The 15122-nt window shown below is 43.9% G+C and overlaps 1 protein-coding gene across 1 annotated transcript in view; it reads right to left on the bottom strand.

Moving 5' to 3' along the window:
* The window catches only part of HS3ST4 (heparan sulfate-glucosamine 3-sulfotransferase 4), a 478184-nt gene that overhangs the window by 425326 nt on the left and 37736 nt on the right, over positions 1-15122 (bottom strand). The gene's annotated exons all lie outside the window — the stretch shown is intronic.

Here is a 15122-nt window from a genome sequence, read left to right as displayed (position 1 = left end):
TCTGAGCGCTTTGTATGTATAATTCATTTGATTCAGACAACACTCTTAAGTAGTTACTATTATTATCCCTATTTTTATGGATGAGCAAACTGAGAAAGAAAAGTTCAATAACTCGCCCAAGGTCACACAGACAAGAGGATGGATTCAGCAGCCAAGACTCAAAGGCAAGTGTACTGGCCCTCCAGCCCACGGGTTTATCATCAGACAGCTCCACTGCTTCTTCCTTGCTGGAATATGCAAGGCTTCCTATGACTGTCCTGTTACTGGAGCAGACCATAATAGTTAACTGTCTGGAATGCTAAGGTGATAACGGGGTATTGTGGACCCCCTGATACCTTCAACAACTTGGGATCTGGGGAAGCCCAGTGGGATTCCATGGAACTGTGGATATGCTGGGTGTGTAACGTGGAGAGTTTGATGTGAATGTCAACCTAACTGGAGGGTAGTTCAAGACAAGCATTAGAAATCAGAGGCACACATGCTCTGATATCTAGAGGCACACAAATATCAAGGCTAGAGATAAATGATCTGAAATCCCTCTTTGGATATGTGACCAAGGAAGCCGTGAAGCACTCACATCTGAGAAGGTAGAAAGCAGAGACTGAAGGAGGAAGATGCTAAGGCTTAATCATGGATTCAGCCATGCCCTGCACACACAGACAGGAAAGAAAAACCAACAGTAGCTAAGCATGGAAATAGCCTCATGCTCCAGGAGACAATACAAAAGTCTCTGAAACGTTAGACAGTGAGAACTCGGTTGCTTTTGTTTGTCTTGAATCCATCCCCCCTTACTCTTCCAACAGCCCCCTACATTTTCCTCTGGAAACCATCCCTCTCTGTCATCTTCTCCTGGTGTGGTTGACCCCACTCCTTGGGGAATACGAGGTTGCCCGTGTTTCAAACCTGGTCAGTAAGAAGAGTCTTTGCCCTGATTCCCCACAGTTGGTTGAGAGTAAACGTAAGACCCAAGCGGGTCCAGTGAGAATCAACACTGAAACATTTGTTGGAAATATTAGGAAAGACATTTTCCCTTTACTGCCCTGGGGACCTAAGCCAATAAGATGAACCCATGGAGCTACCAGGACCATCCTTCCTGCTCTGCAGAGAGCTTGTCCATAAACAAATCAACATGAAAGAAAGTGAAACCAAAGGACTGAGGGGGATGGAGAGGGGGCATTTGTACATTAGATTCTGCTATCTGAATATTTACCTATATTCTCTGGATGTTTTTGGTTATGTGAGCAAATAAATTCTCCTTTGCAGTTGGTTTCTGTCATTTTCCACTGAAAGTGATGGCCAGTATGATCTATGTTTCAGAGACCTCTTTCTTTATGTACCCATGCCTCTCTCTGCCATGCTGGGCTGTGCTAAGACGCTTCAGTCGTGTCTGACTCTTTGCAACCCTATGGACCGTAGGCCATCAAGCTCCTCTGTGCATGGGATTCTCCAGGCAATAATACTGGAGTGGGATGCCATGCCCTCCTCCAGGGATCCATGCCTCTCCACTACATCGGAAACCCCTTGAGAGCAATAAATGTGCTTCCTCACATGGCAGCACCAAGCACAGGGCCAGGCACATTCTTGGCAAGAGTAAACCTCACTGAATGATTTTGAACGAATTACATGAAATAATACTGGCAAGAGGGTGCTATAAGCCACAGAGCATTGTTTTTAACTATTATTTCAAAAAAAGATTATATAACAGCCTCTCTTTATATTTTGAGCTTACCGAACCTGAAGTTCAATCCAGTTCATTACGAAGTGGTGCCCTCAAAGTATCTGTTCAGCTACATATAATCCTACCCATCTTGGCTCACTGCCTTGCCCCTTCCCTTCTTTCTGGAATGCACCCTTTAAGGAAATGGAGAGCTGGTACTTAAAATCAAATCTTGGCAAGGTACATGCTTTCTTTTATACAAAAACAAAACAAAAAAGACTGAGGAGTACATCATTTAAAGTAATAAAAAAACAATTTATGATCCATCTCTGATGTTCAAATGCAAAATGGGATGGAAAAATGTCTGTGTATAATGAATTCTGCAACATTTGCTAAAGTCCTGCAAGAGAAGGAAAGAAGACAAATGATTCAAAAATAGAAATCTCCTCAATTCAAACACTTTTCACAAAAGGAAACCACACACACACAAACTGTGTAGAATAATCAGAAATGTAATAGTGACAGACTCAAGACAGAAACTAAAAATCTATGATAGGCTCAATAATGAGAAACTCTCACCACATCTTTCAACTCTATTCACTCATATACTCTCTCTTTCCCTGGATCTGAGCAAACAGAGATTAAAAAGTAAATAATGAGAGGGAAGGAAACCCTATCCACTATAGCAATTAAGAATGCGGGTTTGGCTATTATGTATAAAGTAGACCAACAACAAGGTCCTATTGTATAGCACAGGAACTACATTCAATATCCTGTGATAAACCATAATGGAAAAGAATACAAAAAAGGATGTATATGTGTGTATAACTGAGTCACTTCACTGTACAACAGAAATTAACACAACATTGTAAATCAATTTTACTTTAAAGAAAAATGTGGGTTTGTGAAAGCAAGGAATATTAGAGTCCCTGGCTCTGTCACTGTGACCTCAGACAAGTCGCCCCACCCCTCTGAGCTGGATTCCTCATCTATACAAGGGTTAACACAGTAGCACCCTCTTAGGTTGGTGGGTTAGAGAGAGAATGGCATAGAGAGTGCCTGAAGTTAAGTGAAGGTCGCTCACTCATGTCCGACTCTTTGCGACCCCATGGACTATACAGTCCATGAAATTCTCCAGGTCAGAACACTAGAGTGGGTAGCCCTTCCCTTCTCCAGGGGATCTTCCAAACCCAGGAATCTAACCCAGATCTCTCACACTGCAGTCAGATTCTTTACCAGCTGAGCCACAGGGGAAACCCAAGCATACTGGAGTGGGTAGCCTGCCTATACCTTCTCCAGTGGATCTTCCCGACCCAGGAATCGAGCCAGGGTCTCCTGCATTACAGGTGGATTCTTTACCAACTGAGCTATGTGCTTAACACAAAGGAATTCTCATTCTTTAAATCATCCTTTCATTGTGCATGGCTTAAATCAGCCACCATGTCATCAACAAGCCTTCTTTACAGGAAGGGAGCCCCAACTGGAACACCTGGTTGCCAACTGTGGCTCTAACTATGTATCCCACCTTAACCAAGTTAAATTCACCCTCTTGCAAAAGAGTCACTCAGAACCTAACACCTCTGAGGCTCGTTCCATCTAAGAGGCTCGACCTGTTCAGAGCAGCCAAGTATTTATCTCATGGGAACTGGCAGAAATGTGTCGCTGGCCTAGAAGGAGCCCTGTGCACTGAACAGTCTCTCCTGAGTCTCCTCTCTTCCTTTCTGAAGGAAGAGGTGCTGATACTTTAGTCCCCTCAACCACAGGAAGAGGCCAATGCATCTTTGCTCCCCTGTAATCAAAAGGTCGGTGAACTCACACTTGAAATCTCAAAGAAAGCTTAAGTGGAAAAGACATCTTTCAGTGACCAACATCATAATCCTCCCCACGTCCTGCCATCCCAAACAGAGACATCCAGGGAGTCGTGGGTGAAACAATCAGGAGACAATCAGCTTAAGACATCACCCATCCAATCCACTCTGACAGTGATGAGCAACGACACTGTTCCTTACAAAACAGAAACAGGAATGGCAGATCATCACGACGAAAGCCAACTAACTATTGGCGAGGCTTTTGAGTCGCTTCTTCTTTTTTTTTTTTAACTGTGTCATTCACCAAAAAGGAGACAGGGAAAGTGGGCAAGTTAAAAACAGCTCCCTATCTAACTGGAAGCTCGAGGTAATTAACAGACAATTCTGAGACTTCATTCATTTGCTCACTTATGCAATAAATACTTAAGTATGAGGTTCTGTTCTGGATGCTGAGGATAGAGCAATAAACAAAACAGGTGAGAGCCTTGCTCTCAATGTATATGTTAGTGGAAATTGATTAATTAAGTAGTTAAGTAAGTAATAACGCCAAAATTAATTAAGTAATAACGCCGATTTTTCTTATCCGTGTTTTCATTTTCTCTGGCTAAATACCTAAGAGTGATATTTGTTAAATTGCCAGATCACACAGTAATTCTATTTTTAATTTTTTGAAGAACCTCTATGGAAGCAACCTGAGTGTCATGTCCATCAACAGATGAGTGAAGATGATGTGGTGTGTGTGTGTGTGTGTGTGTGTGTGTGCATACACTCAACCGTAAAAAAAAAGGAATGAATTTTTGCCATTTGCAGCAGCATAAATGGATATGGAGGATACTGTGCTTAGGGAAATGTCAGAGGAAGATAAACACTGTACGTTTTCAATTACATACGGAATCTAAAAATAAAAACAAACAAATATAACAAAAGAGAAACAGACCCACAAATACTGAGAACAAACTAGTGGTTACAGAGGGGAGATGGGTGGAGGGGAGGGGCATCACAGATGAAGGGGATCAAGAGGTACAAACCAGTAGGTATAAAATAATTTACAAAGATGTAATGGACAGCACAGGGAATATAGTCAACATTACATGGATCATAATCTACAAAATCTGCAGTCCCTATACTGTATAGTTGAGACTAATATAATTTTGTAAGTCAACTATACTACAAGGAAAATGACAATAATTAGGTTAACAAACAAGATAATCTCAAGCTCTGACAATTACTGCAGTGGGAATAAACCAAGCGGTATGACAGAAAGTGACCCGCGCTGGAAGGAGCAGGGCTGCAGCCAAGGCAGGCAGGTAGGCTGTGCTCTGAACACTTCTAGAAGATACTATTCATACTGCAACTGAGTGACAAGGGAGAGAGAGCCAAGAAAAATCAAGGGCAAAAGCCGCTGATGTCAGGCTTTCTCAAAGGGAGTGCTATTGGCATTTGTGTGGGATTGTTTTCCTTGTGTGGGTCTGTCCTGACCACTGCAGGACATTTCGCATCCCTTGACCCCACCCAATATCTTTTTTTTTTTTTAGTTAAATGAAATTAAAAATTTTTGCTTCCCCAGTGGGTGCAGTGATAAAGAATCCACCTGCAGAAGACAAAAGAAATGCGGGTTCAATCCCTGGGTGAGGAAGACCCTCTGGAGAAGGAGCTGGCAACCCATTCCAGTATTCTTGCTTGGAAAATTTCGTGTTCAGAGGCGCCTGGAGGGTTATAGTCCATGGGGTCACAAAGAGTCAGACACGACTGAGCGTGCGCGCGCACACACACACGCAAATACACATCGACAAGCTGATTTTCAATGTTGTGTTAGTTTCAGGTGTACAGAAAGTGATTCATGCATATATATATATATATATACACACACACATATAAACACATACATATGTGTATACATATCTGAATCTATGCATATATATATATTCTTTTTCAGATTCTTTTCTCTTATAAATTATTACAAAATACTGAGTAGAATTCCCTGTTTCCTGTGCTATACAGTAGATCCTTGCTGCACAGGAAATTCTTAAAAAAATAATAATAATAAGAGCAAAAGCACCTGGGCCTCCTGAGAACTCACTGTAACTTTTTTCTTTTATTGTAGCATAGTTGCTTTACAATGTTGTAAAAAAGAGTTAACTAATGAGAACCAACTGAGTCGCACTGGGAACTCTACTCAATGCTCCGTAGTGACCTAAATGGGCAGGAAATCCAGAATAGAGGGGAATCTATGTAAACGTACAGCTGACTCACTTTACTCACCCAATATCCATAGGGTCCCGTGTGTAATCACCGGTATAGCAGAAAATGTCCCCACTCCTTTCCCCAAAGGAAGGGCCATCACTCTCCTTGTTGAGAACCACTGATACAGCAGAGAACAAAGGCCAGGGCCCCAGGTTAGAAAGAAGCCTGGGCTGTGTAATGAACAGGGAGAAGGCTAGCGTGCCTGGCACATAATGAGTGATGTGGAAAGAGGCGAGAGCTGACTTTATGGCCACAGACGCATAGCTGCGGCAGGCTGAGTTTGCTTGCTGTCAGCTGGGGAGATTTCATGTAGGAGAAAGAGGATGAGCCAAGCACAGAAGTTACCCACACACTTTCTGAACCACATCAGAAAAGGGGACATGATTCTATGGGCAATTAGATAACAGTTTGCTGCCTCAGTGCTGCAATTAGCAAAGCTGGGAGGAGCAGAGGGAGTTGGGCAAACTACCACAGTTCATTAATCCTAAAATGTGTATTTTTAATTCACATTTTAACCTATCTGAAATTAAAATGTGTGTCACAGTCATCATCACATATTGTCACTTCCCGAGCCTGTGCGTCAAAACCAACAGCAGCCTGCAAAAAAATTTCTGGGGACAAGGATGGAGTGCTCTTTAAGAAATGCTGCCAGGGCAACCGCCTGGGTGAATTAAGAACTATACCACAAGGAACATGCCAGAGAAAGACATTGCAAACTGAGGGTGGCTTAGACGGGTCAAACTTTGAATAGGAAATGTTAAGGAGTCCATGGACCAATTTATTTCATTTGTTTTTTTTACTGACGTATGAATGCAGGAGACTGATGGATGATAAATGTTTAAGCATAAGGATGCTCTTTCCAATAAATACACAATTTAAAAAATTCTAAATGTAAAAGTACTACTGTGACAGTTTAATTTGCAACGCTCTATTACTAGTGATCCTAAGGGTAACAGTGCACAGGATAGATTCAAGGAAATCTGAGAACCTTTAATGAACATCCAGTGGGTGCCAAGAATTTTATATATGCTACACAACACATAATCTCAGAGCAACTATCCTAAATCCACACAATGAATTTCGCTTCACAGACACTAATAAGCAACTTCCTGTGGCTTGCTTTCTTTTCTCACTTCAAATGAACCACGTCCAGTATTTAAGGGGCCAAGGTCACTCTGCGGGGACAAGATGACCAAGAGTGATCACATCTTCAAAGACAGGTTCTAACATCGTTTTGGATCGTCACTCCAACCAGTCTTCTCATTCCGCCTTTGTGATGGTTCATGTTAAGCATCAACTTGATTGGGCGAAAGGATGCTGAGATAGCCAGTACAACATGATTTCTGGATGTGTCTGAGTGTGTTTCCAAAAAAGACAAGTATATGGACTTCCCTAGTGGTCCAGTGGTTGGGAGTTCGCCTGCCAGTGCAGGGGACATGGGTTCAATCCCTGGTCTGGGAGGATTCCACATGCTATGGAGCAACTAAGCCTGAGTGTCACAACTACTGAGCCTGCCCTCTAAAGCCCAGGAGCCACAACTCCCAAAGCTCATGCACCTGGAGCCTGTGCTCTGCAACAAGAGAAGCCCACGCACCACAAGCAGAGAGTAGCCCCTGCTCGTCGCAACGGAAGGAGACCCAGTGCGGCCAAAAATAAATAATTAAAAAAAAAAAAAAATAAATAACTCCGCTTTAAAGAAAAAAAGATGGAGGGCAAATCTGCTCTAGGCTTGAGCTGGGATGCCCACCTTCTCCTGCTCTCAGACACTGACACTCCTGCTTCTTGGGCCTTCAGGCTCGGAATGAATTACACACCACCAGCTTTCCTGGGTCTCCGACTTGGAGGTGGCAGATCATGAGACTTCTTGACCTCTGTAATCACATGAACCAACTCCTATAATAAATTAACATCTTCCTATAAGTGATGTACAGACACAGATATAGGTACAGATAGAGATTACTCCAGCCCAACTCCAGACATAGATATAGGTATAGGTAGAGGCATGCATTCAGTCTTCTTTAAAAAGAAGGCTGAGCACCGAAGAATTGATGCTTTTGAAGTGTGGTGCTGGAGAAGACTCTTGAGAATCCCTTGGACAGCAAGGAGATCAAACCAGTCAATCCTAAAGGAAATCAGCAGAGGGGCAGTGGTGCAAAGGATAACACGTCTGACTACCGATCAGAAGATTCTAAAGGAAATCAGCCCTGAATATTCATTGGAAGGACTAATGCTGAAGCTGAAACTCCAATACTGTGCCCACCTGAGGCGAAGAGCTGACTCATTGGAAAAGACTGATGCTGGGAAAGATCGAAGGCAAAAGGAGAAGAAGGTGGAAGACGATGAGATGGTTAGATAGCAACACCTACTCAATGGACATAAGTTTGAGCAATCTCCAGGAGATAGTGGAAGACAGAGTTGCCTGGCATGTTGCATTCCATGGGGTCGCAAAGAGTTGAACACAACTTAGTGACTGAACAACAACAAACAGGCATAGTTAGAGACAGGGAGAGATGGAATACTGTTGGTTCTGTCTCTCTGGAAAACCTGAATACAGCTTTGGAAAATATCCTTTGATCTCTGCTCAGACACCACGGGGAGGTGGTATCTCAGACGCCACTCTGAGGTAGGAAGGGATGCAACCTGCACTCGGACAGATGGAGAATGTTTCCTAAGAATCATTGCAAACTGGAATGGAACTTAATGATTAATAATAAAAAAATTCAACTGTTACATAAAGATCTTAGGCAAAGAATTTAACCCATTAAAGCCTCTCTGCCTAGGTTTTATTCCTCGATCTCTGGTAATTAGTACCCCAACTTTCCTTTGGGGAACAGCCCTCCTTCCTCTTGGTCTGTGTTGTTTGGGGCAGGATGCCTCCAGCCCAGCTCCAGGGATGGCAGGACACCTGGTCTGTTTCATCAGGTTTACAGTGATTGGTTCAGGGATGGGTATGTTACCCATCAGGGCCAATGAGAATCACCCTTGGAACCTCTGCTGAATCTTCTTGAGAAAGCTACATTCCCTCTCCTCCACTATGGGCGGGCCATCTGAAAGTAAGCCTGGAACTATTGGCAGTCACCCCATGCAGGAGGCCTGTCTGAGAATGAAGCCAGCACAGAGAGGAGCAAAGAAGTAGAGACAGACAGAGCCTGGATGGTTTTGAATCCCTGGATCCAGCTGTGCCTGAAACCACTGCAGGATGTTAGATTTTTCACTTAGTTAAACAAATCAATTCCTTTCTTGGGGAAGGACGGTGTCACTTGCAACATATGGAGCCCTGACTTACAAACATATAGGCATCCTTCATTTTCAAAAGTTCACTTTATGCCACCTTGCTTTTACAAAAGACTGACACAATGGTATCGCAAAGAGTCGGACACAACTTAGCAACTGAAAAACAACAAAAGTTACCTATTTATGCTAACTGAAAGAAATTCTAAGAGGATTTTTCACAGTCATGAAAAAAGGTAAAAAGCAAAAATACCATCCAGGGTTTGTTTTACTGCAAGTTCAGCCATTACAGAGGCAGAACTCATCCCCTGCAGTGAGGGGGCACCACCAACCGCCCTCCCTGGGAACCACACTCAGCATCTCAGCCTCAAACCACCATGGCTCTGAACTGTGTCCATGAGCACCTGTGCTTTACCTTAATTGATTTTGTGCATCAGCAAGCAGAATGTGTCCTAAGGTAACTTACCTCTTTGCTTCGCACCACTTCAGTTTACAAAAAGGTTTCATGCTCCGCTTTCAGCTAGCGAGGGAATCCCATTCACTACTAGATCCTGGAGGGCTGGTGGCTTAAATGTTCAAACAGGTAGACTGTGTCGGCCTCTTACCTGAGCTTAGGATGAGACTTCTTCTATAAGAGTGTAAGTGACTAGAGGCCATGCCCTTCAGTGCACGGACACCACTGTGCATTGAACAACATACATGGAGGACACAAAGTGTATTCACTGCAATATCCTAGGAAATCAGTTACATTGCCAAGGGTTTTCTAGATCAAAGCCTGACTCAGAATTCACAAAGCACACTCCACAGTAGACAGGACTCCTGGTAAGGTCAGCCCTCCATAGCCTGGCAAATGTCCGAGGGAGAATAATGTAAGAAATAGAAAACTCTGCTGGGCCAATGAAGCTACTGGGCCCTTCATCATTCCCATTATAAAGCCTGAAATCCCCACCATCAGGTGCTCCCTTTGGCTTCTAGCACTCTCTCTCTCCCCCACAGATTTCTGGTGGGATATGTTTGTGTCACATGGGAAGGGTCACCTGAATTCACTAGCTCACCTGTCCAGATCACACAGGGCTGCTCATCACACTAGCTGCAGCCTCCTAGAAGAATCAGAAAGGCCTGGGATTGTTGGCTTGCTTGTGGCTCCACTACCTTGTAAATTCCCTAAGGAAGAGAAACTGTATCTCGCTGGGCTCCACTGTACTCCAGTATCTCATATAGTGCCTGCGACACAAGCGCACAATATGGTTGACGGTAGACAGCCCTGAGGTGGGAGTTAGGACCCGGTTTCTGGTCCTAAACCTGCCAAGTCTACACGCCCATTCATGCCAGGCTCCTCTGGGGCCCTGAGTCCTCATTCCCACAAATGAGGAGGCGGGTCGCTGAGATCTGAGATCAAAGCCAGGAGTCCTGCACAGCTGGGTGTGTTTGCCCCATCGTGCAATTTTATACTTTGGTAACAATCTAAAAAGTGGGGAGATTTCATATGAAAATTCAGATTTGTGGGTTTTCTTTCAAAATGGAAGCTCTGGCAACACGGAGTCCACAGTGCACAAGCAGTGAAGGGCCAGTGAGAGTGAGGGTTGTGCCACTGGGTGGATGGAGCCTGAAACCTGCCCCCTCCGCAGTCCCCATGTGGCCCCTGCCTGAGGCCAAAGGTCAGCTGTTCATGATCACATGACTCTGTTTTCTTTTAGTGAATAAGTATCTATAAAGATAGACCAAGAGAGCCATGTTTTAAAAAATGTTTATAGAGAGAGCACACTCCTTTGTAGGAGAGAATTTAACTTTCATATAATAATAATACATCCTCATACAATAACAATAATAATATATCCATCACCCAGGCAGCATCACTAGAGACGCCAAGTACCATCCTAAGCACATTACATTCATTTAACCCATTCAAGGCTTCCCTGATCGCTCAGTTGGTAAAGAATCCACCCACAATGCGGGAGACCTGGGTTCAATCCCTGAGTTGGGAAGATCTCCTGGAGAAGGGAAAGGCTACCCACTCCAATATTCTGGCCTGGAGAACCCCATGGACTATAGAGTCCATAGGGTTGCAAAGAGTGACACGACTGAGTGACTTTCACTTTCAGCACTTTCATTTAACCCATTTAGTCCTTATAGAAACTTTACCTATGAATATGAGATAGATACTATGACTATCCAAGTTTTTAAAAGGAAGAAACAGAGGCTCAGAAAGGCTCCGTAATCTAAGATCACAGGGTCAGTGAGCAGCCTCTAAGCCTGGAACCCAGGCAGCCTCCTCACACCCATTATACGCCACTGCCACGCGCTTTTAAGCTGAAAGGACCAAGCCTAACCAAGGCCAGACTTGTGTACTCACCTATTAACCAATTTAGGCTCCTCTGCTTCCCTGCCATTTTTCAGAAAGGGCAACTGAGTCTGATGGGAAGTTATTTTTTTCCCAATTTTCCCAAAAATTCATACCAAAAAAAAAAAAATGGGGAGAGGACAGAGGCCACAATCCAAGCCAACCAACTTCCAGCATTGCTCTTTTTTCTAATACCAGGAATTTTAGTCCTAGAGCCTAGACTGGAGATAAATTCTCATGTAGCTTCTTCAGGAGCCAAGAGAACGGAGAGTCATTTTAGAAAGTCACTACCTCATTGCTACATGACCAGGCTTGAGGCTCACGGACCTGAGGAAACAAGTCCAAGTTCAGGGGGCGTCCAGTGTCGCCTGGCGCATGGGAGTCTCCTGGTGGACAGATGGCTCCCAGTGAGCTCCTTGTACCATGCACTAAGATGCTTGAGAAAACAGAATACGTAACAAACTCAGTTACTTGAGCCCAGGCTCAAGATGTAGAGAGACACAATTACTCAGAGGTACAATAACCAAAGACACGAAACAGTATCTCATATCACCAATGTACTGGCACTTCTAAAATAATAAGACGAGTGTGCCTCCATCTTGATAACCTCTAAAATACACCATTCACTGTTTCCAGTTCCCCATATCTTGGAGGAAGAGGAAGGCTAGGCTCTAGAAATCCCCTCCATGGGATATTTCTCAGAGACTATCTTATTGGGAAGGCATCTTTCATCTATAAATCTACAACATAAATACAGAAATCCTTAGCTCAGTATCAGTTTAGTATAAGAACGTAACATCTTTAGTACTACTACAGATGCTGGCAACAAAGTTGTCAGGTTACATGGCTGTGTACTATGCAGCCAAGGCTTTCCTGGTGGAAAGTCTTACAAGCTCGACCCTGCAAATTAGCATAACTATCCAGTAAAATAGTTACTATTGTTACCCTGCTGTAATTGATGAGAAACAGACTGCTTGAAGGATTAGATGACACTTCCCAAGTCCCACAGCTAGGAAGCATCAGGAGCGAGATCTACAAGTAAAATGCATAGTCTCCAATAACCCACACAACCCTGCCTCCTTCCAGAAATCTAACTGACCTTATAATGCAGTGGGATGCTTTGGGGATTGTTATTCCATCAGCCAAGACTGCATGACCCTATTGCCAAAACCCATTTCTTAATACCTCTTCAGGGTGTCAAGAACCTCATGGGGTCACCCAGGCTCTACCCATCCACTATGCCACTCAGAATGCCAGCTGAAGGTCAATGGGTACCAGTGTGAATAGCCAAGGGGAATAAAAGCTTGTTTTTCTCCAGTACTTGTTAGCACGAAAATAATCATTCATTTCCTACTGTTTGGGTGGCAGGGTTACAAGGATCAGCCCAAAAGATGGCATATCAATGCAGTTCACCAAATGAGTCATCAGAATGAGAATATCCATTTATTGGAGCAGACATGTGTTGACAGAATTCATCCAATGTAAAAAGGTAGCTGATGTAAACTGCCTCCAAAAAGTACCACCTGTTCGGCAATCTCTCCTGATGTTCATCTACTGTCCAGGGTTTGAGGAGGTGGGGGCGGGGGCAGGGAAGGCAGTGAGAGAAAGGAAAGGAGAGAGAAAAGCTACAATATTTGCTTTAGAATATTTGTTTTAAAGACATAAGTTTCAAAACTGGAAAGCCTGATCCAGTTGCTTTGACTGCCACTTATTCCCTGGATCCTAAAAGAGGGTAGGCCATCTCTGGCAGGCTTTGTGGGTTTTGCAGGGTTTCTACCCCAATCCTGGATCAGGAGAGGCCAAGTGGAGATGCAGCAATATGATGGAACTGCTCCTTTGCAAACATTATGAAAAGTTTTATCCTTCCATAATAGACTCTAACCAAATGGCCTGCTCACTGTGCGACAGCAAAGTGCCAAAAGTAAACCTCCTAACAGCCTCCAAGCAAGTCTTCAGGTTTGCATGTAATGTAGGAAAGCATCTTTATTTTCCCCAGAAGCTTACACTTGCCTGACCTACAGTCCGTGCTGGGATGGGAGTGCATTAAAGGGTTAACTCAGCAGGTTTGCGGGCCCCAAACCCTGCACACTCCAAAGAAAAGCCTGACCCTTGACCATGCCCTGGGAGGTAAACTCTGAACCCTTGGAATAAATACCCCACCTGAGAAGGGTCTGTATAACTGAGACATTGGAACATGCCAAACAGTTTATGCTAACACTGTGATTTACAGTGAACAGCTGTTTTTGTTTGGGCCATGCCAAATCAGCTGGACCTTTGGAGGGGCGGATCTTGGAGGCTGAGTAGCTATGGTCTTCACACAGGCACTCCAGGCCTAGGTGACTAGTCCCCAGCATGATTCCTGGACCACAAGCCTTGGTGAGCATTCCTGGTTGGCACCACTTAGCACATCTGTCACCGTTGCTGGGAGAATTCGTGCTCTCTGTGAAGCTCCACTGGGAGGACACATATGGAAGCCTGGGTCTGGTTTCTCCTGGACTCCACCCTCTGTGTCTTTGTCCTTTGCTGATTTTAACATGCATCCTTTCAGGACTGTGAGAATAACAGCTTTTCTGAGTTCTGTGAGTCCTGCTTGCAAATCACCAAACAGGAAAGTGGTTTTGGAGATCCCCCCAACTCAGGAAGGGAGAGAGAACAGGAGGGAGGGAGGGAGGGAGGAAGGAGAAGAAGAAAGGAAGGGAGGAAGGGAAGGGGAAGAGGAAGGGAAAGGCAGGAAAGAAGTAAAATGAAACAAGAAGAAAACAAGCCAAGAACTGTTCGCATGTCAAATCTCTTACTGTTTGGGCTCAAAGTAACAACAGGAAAGAAAATACCATGTATGCAAGCTCCTCAAAAGACAAAGAAAATAGATAATACTCAGAGGCTGCCGGTGCAACATCCAGGGCATCACTGAAGACTCCAGCATGCATTCATCCATCGAGATTGCTTTGTCTAACTGTTTCCCCAGTATAATGACTAACCTCCGCCTTTGGGAAATCCTGACTATTCCCTGTTGATGAAAACACTCCACTTCAGAAATAAAACTTTCAGAAGTGATCTGGGAGAGACTAAAACAGATTATAGCATTGAATAATGCTTTTTTTGTGGTCAAACAAGAGAATCAAATGGATTGCTGCCTATTTCTGCACCACCAAGGCAACTGCACATCCACATCGAAGGCTCTGGCAAAGCTGAGGGAATACACTCCAAGCCTGGGCCCGATGCTGGAAATCCAGACCTCCATTCATACTCTTAACTCTTCTCAATTCATTGAAAACCACATCAAGCAAAAATCATTTGAAAGAAATTACCTCTGTGTATTACACCATGACCAGTGAAAAACGTCCCACCTGAGACTCGATGGTCCCGAAGCAATAAAATTTTTGCTGAAGTGCAAGATGTAATAACTCAGGGAGAAGAAGTCCCCATGACAACAAGGAGGGGAAGGAAATGAGTGAGAATCTGGGGCTTCAAGTCTCTCACGAGAATCTGAGGCTTCAAGTCTCTCACAATACAAGACTCCACCACTTTGTACTTGGAAATCTGTCTTTGGGATTGAAAGCACAAAAAATAATTTCCTCTCTATCGCTTTCCTGCCTGCCCAGGTGGTATTGTTAAACCAAACTACACCTCATCTAAAGAGGATGAGAATCGGGGCACCAGGACAGAACTTGCCTCTATTCTATGTTTTCTGCATCTCTCGAATCAAAATAATGCAGGTGAGTTATGGATCTGATGGCAAGACCAGTATTTCAGAGGGTTCAATGTGCAAACATGAGGAAGCTGTGGGCAGTTAGAGAAAACCACAGGCTTTCACACCATGAGATGTCTGGGACATTTTCCA

Source organism: Oryx dammah, unplaced genomic scaffold (genome assembly GCF_014754425.2).
Source record: "Oryx dammah isolate SB20612 unplaced genomic scaffold, SCBI_Odam_1.1 HiC_scaffold_2, whole genome shotgun sequence".
NCBI lineage: Eukaryota > Metazoa > Chordata > Mammalia > Artiodactyla > Bovidae > Oryx > Oryx dammah.
Note: the sequence above shows the minus strand (reverse complement) of the source record. Positions and strands in the feature narration are given on the sequence as shown.